This window comes from Gossypium hirsutum, chromosome A01, assembly GCF_007990345.1.
Source record: "Gossypium hirsutum isolate 1008001.06 chromosome A01, Gossypium_hirsutum_v2.1, whole genome shotgun sequence".
NCBI classification, from domain to species: domain Eukaryota; kingdom Viridiplantae; phylum Streptophyta; class Magnoliopsida; order Malvales; family Malvaceae; genus Gossypium; species Gossypium hirsutum.
Window position 1 is genome coordinate 91,248,152 of NC_053424.1, and position 5,090 is coordinate 91,253,241.

The 5,090-nt window shown below is 35.8% G+C and overlaps 1 non-coding gene across 1 annotated transcript; it reads left to right on the top strand.

Annotated features, from left to right (window-relative positions):
• The first annotated feature begins 2,047 nt into the window (after positions 1-2,047).
• On the top strand, positions 2,048-2,154 carry LOC121208142 (small nucleolar RNA R71). Its single transcript, XR_005903112.1, has one exon. It is a non-coding gene; the product is annotated as a small nucleolar RNA R71 (small nucleolar RNA).
• The last annotated feature ends 2,936 nt before the right edge of the window (positions 2,155-5,090 follow it).

Consider the following 5,090-nt stretch of genomic DNA (forward strand, 5'->3'; position numbering starts at 1 on the left):
AGGCTTGTGCTAAGTGACAATATCCGGACTAAGATCGAAGGCATTTGTGCGAGATACTAATTCCGGGCTAAGCCCGAAGGCATTTGTGCGAGATACTAATTCCGGGCTAAGCCCGAAGGCATTTGTGCGAGATACTAATTCCGGGCTAAGCCCGAAGGCATTTGTGCGAGTTACTAAATCCGGGTTAAGTCCCGAAGGCATTTGTGCGAATTACTATAACCGGGCTATGTCCCGAAGGCATTTGAACGAGGAGCTATATCCGGTTAAATTCCGAAGGTACGTGATTTGGGAATGAATGAACTTGCTGTAAAATTCCAGTTAATACTCTCGAAACATCCCAACATTGAGGTATGTTTCGTATGTGCTTGAATTTAGTTGAGCCCTTACAAATAAGTATTCGCTCAGTTGATAAACGAGCTACCGGCCTTTGGCTGAGTTGATCTTTTGTGTATGTACATAAGGGTTGATAATGTGAAGCAAGTACGATATCGTAAATTTGTGCATATGAAATTATCCGTTTAGCTATATGAATGCTATACTTTTGTTGTGCTGGAATTCCTTGCTCAAAACTTACTAAGCATAAATTGCTTACTCCGTTTCATTGCTCCTCTGTTTTATAGATTTGGTTCTCCAGCTATCGGACTCGGGATCTTGAAGTCAAAGTCGCCCACACTATCAAAGCCCCCCTTTTGGTACAATTTTGGTTGAACTTCGAAATGGCATGTATAGGACTACCCGTTTGTTGTGGGTCGTGGACCCTTTGGACTTGTATAAATTTTGGATAGCCATGCGAAAATGGCTTATATGTGTTTGAGTATAATGTTATAATCATTTGGTGTGGATATGCTTGACAAGGATTGGCCACGGGGATGGTTAATCACTTTCATAAATTGTGCTATTTATGCAAAAAGGGCTAGTTGAATCATGGAAACCATGAAATAGGTAAAGTCTACCTTAAAGGCAGATGCTGACAGCAGCAGTGATGTAGATTTGGAAAATCACTAAAAATAGTAGGAATGGAATTAAATAGTGAATAAATTATGTAAACAAACCTTGATGAATCTACTTTCATAGGAAAGTAACGAAACAATCATACGGACAGTATGTTAAGAGATATTCAGGTTCTCGTGAGACAGGGCCAGAACGGTTTCTGGATTCCCTGTTCCGACTTTGGAAATTCATTATAAATTAACCAGAGATAATTAGGAGTCATACCATATATGTATAGATTCTCTCTGAGTCTAGTTTCTATAGAAACAAATGGCATCAGTATGGAGCCCTTACGAGAGATATCCAAGTCGTAATGCCAAAGGTCAGGGTAGTCGATCCCTGTAACATGGGAGACTTTGACTAATAAACTGTACTAATTGGCCCAACCAAAAATTCTAGAAAAAATATGTAGATGGCATATGAGTCTAGTTTCAGGGAAAAATCACGAAACTGATTTTCAGTTGTGAAACTCAAGATAGATTTTTAAAGCGACTAGTACGCAGATTGGCAGTGTCTGGGAAATATTTTTTATAAGGGGTTTAAAGTCTGTTAACACTCGTGTTCGACTCGGTGTCGTCTCGGGTTTGGGTTTATAGTGGTGTTTCTTTCTTGACCGCCCCATGAGAATTAGGATGGTTCTCTAACCTGCATTATAAGTGTTACTATATTGGTTATTTTGGATCTAGAGTTATTGTTACCCATATATTGATTTTCTCAATGCTAGGTTGAAGGTTGATATTGTGCATGCTCCTCCTCCATTCGAATCGCACCTCATCACTAGATGTACCTGAGTAGAACCACACAAACTGTCATCTTTTTATTTAAGAGTTCTACTTGGTTAGATAGCATAGTAACCACGTCAAGTTGAAACACGGGCTGCTTTCGTCGTCTTTGTTCTCATAACTTCCACTAATAGTTATTCAGTGACATCTCCTTAATAAATTCGTAAGCCGCCTCAGGTGTCTATATTGATAGTTCTCCAGTGGCTGCATCAATTGTCTGCCGAGTCAAAGGATTTAGGCCATTATGGAACGTTTGAACCTGTAGCCAAAGTGGTAACCCATGGTGAGGGCACCTTCTCAAAAGGTCCTTGCATCTCTCCCATGCATCGTAGAGTGTTTCTATATCCATTTGCATAAAAGAAGAGATATCATTACGTAATTTGGTTGTTTTAGCCGGTGGAAAATATTTTAATAAAAAATTTTCGGTCATTTGTTCCCAAGTAGTGACTGATACGAGTTCAACCATTGTGTAGCTTTATTCCTTAACGAAAAGGGAAACAACCGAAGGCGAATGGCATCATCAGAAACGCCATTAATTTTAAAGGTATCGCAAAATTCTAGGAAATTTGCCAAGTGAGTATTGGGATCCTCGTCCTGCAAACCATCAAACTGAACAAACTGTTGTATCATTTGAATTGTGTTAGGTTTCAGTTCAAAATTATTTGCCGCAATAGCAGGTCTAACTATACTTGACTCAGTTCCTGTTAAAATAGGTTTAGCATAATCATACATAGTGTGCGGAGTAGGATTTTGATTAACAACAATTGCAGGAGGTAGCAAATTTTCTTGGTTTTCAGCCATCTCCTCGGTTGTGGTTTGAATATTGTCCTCTTGCTCGTTCTCTGTGTATCTTATGTTTTGCCTTATTCCTCTTTGGTTTCTATAAACTGTGCGATCGATCTCACTGTCAAAAAATAATGGTCCTGACCGGTTTCTTTTAGTCATAAACTATAAGAACCTGCCAGAAAAAGGGACAAAGAAGAATTAGTAATAAAAATTAGAATAAAATTTAAATTGAAGCAAAAGTAAATGGCTAAAGTAATAAAAATCGAGTGTTCCTAATATCTTAGCTCCCCGGCAATGGCGCCAAAAACTTGATACGTGATATTTGTGACAGGTTTTAAATATTTATAATGAATCGTTCTTGAAACTAACTATTATCTTGATGAAGGCAAGTGTACCTATCAAACAGTAGTATAGCTTTAGCAAGACCAGATTATCGAAGCCAAAGGAACTAAAAGTACTTGTATTAAATTTCTTTTTATTATCTAGTCTAAAAAACTAAAAGGGTTTTATTTATCTAACTAATAAACTAAACTAAGAAGTCACAGAAAAGAAATTTGGGGAAATACTTTTTGGAAAACTCGATTGATTAAGACAATAACTAAGGAAAAATCCACCTAGACTTTACTTGTTATTTGACTCTGAATCGGACAATTTATTCATCCAACTTGTTCTGTAGAGATCCCTAAGTTATATTATTATCTCTCTTGAGACTAGCAACATCTAACCCTAGTTTGAATAATTGAAATCTCTTTCTAATTAATGCCGTAGGGTTGTATTAAATCGATCTATGGATCCCCTTATTAGGTTTCATCCTAATCCGGCAAAATCTTGTCACCCTATCTCTAGGCGCGCAACCAACTCCGCTTAATTATGACAAATTTACTCTTAGACAGGGTCTATTCCTCCTCTGAATAAGAGCTTAACTTGAATCAATATCCTGGAATATCAAAACAAGAATTAAGAACACATAATTAAGAACAAGTCTAATATTTATCATACAATTCAGATAATAATAACAAGATCCGTCTTAGATTTCATCCCCTTTAGGTATTTAGGGGTTTTAGTTCATAACTAAAAAGGTAAAAATCTCTGAAGAATAATTAATACAAAACATAAAGAAAAACGAAAACTCCTGAAGGAAAATTGAGGGGAGATCTTCAGTCTTGATGATGAATCCGGCTTCTGAGATGGATCAATCGGCTTTCCTTGAGCAATTCCCTTCTTCCTTCTCTGTGCCCCCTTCTTCTACTCTTCTAGGGTGTATTTATATGCTTTGGAATGCCCAAGAGCCCTCAAAATTGGCCTTTTCTGAATTGGACTAAACTTGGGCTCGGCAGGGACACACCCGTGTGACACGCCCGTGTGCGATTGCTTAAGGTCGTGGTTAAGGTTGTTAAATGGGCACGTGTGTATGATCTACCCGTGTGAGTTGTGCTTTGATTTTTCCAAATTGACACGGCCGTGTGGTTTGCCCGTGTGAGGAAGTCCAGGCTGTGTTGATTTCGTACGTTGGCCCATTTTCTCTATTTTTGGCCTGTTTCTCGTTCCTTTCACTCTTCTATGCTCACTTAAGTTTAAAACATGAAATTAAGGCATTAGGAGCATCAAATTCACCAAATCTAAGGAAAAATCATCCATAAAATGTGCTAAGCATGGGATAGAAATATGTATAAATTACGGTTTATTAGGGATCATCACTGGATGCTGAATCAGTGATAAAACTACTAGGTATCACGAGAAAAACAAACGTACTTGAATATAATTCAGTGGTATTTCTATATTCAATATTAAATTATAATCTAAATTATGTAATGCATGACTTAGCAACAAAATGCAAATTAATATTGGAAGGCTAAATGTTATAATGCACCATTTAATATTACAATTTGATTTACTATAAAATAATTCTATCTAATGTAATTGTAACACATATAAATTTCTCCTTATAACAATCAAAATAATTTTATCACATCAATATTATATACACATTTCTAGGCTTAACTCCGGTATCCTCTATTCAATTTCATTTATAATCAATGTCCCAATTTCATATAATTATTTCATCCATCATACTTATATACATATACACAATTATATTTATATATATCACATCTTAAAATAGATTGAATTTCATATTTATATTATTATATGATATTTCCAAAACCATTCACTTTTATCCTCGTCGGAAACAATAAATTTGAATTGGATCAATACACCTCTTTTTATCATTTAGATCTTACCTTCTGATCTTCCCATGCAATACGGTTCATAAATGAACAATTAATGTTGTTCGGGTTATAGAAACACAAACCGTAAACTCTGAGCTATTTGTCTATGACAATATTTTTTTCTTTCTTTGTCAAGGATTTTAGGTTGATGTTAGCTATGTATTAAAAAAAATATAATAAATTAACATTACACATCCTAATTTGAATTCAATTGTTAAATTATACAACTTTGCATATTATTCAATTTTGTCCCCTAAATCGAGACTATAAAATTTTTTACATTTAATCCCCAAAATCTAATGCT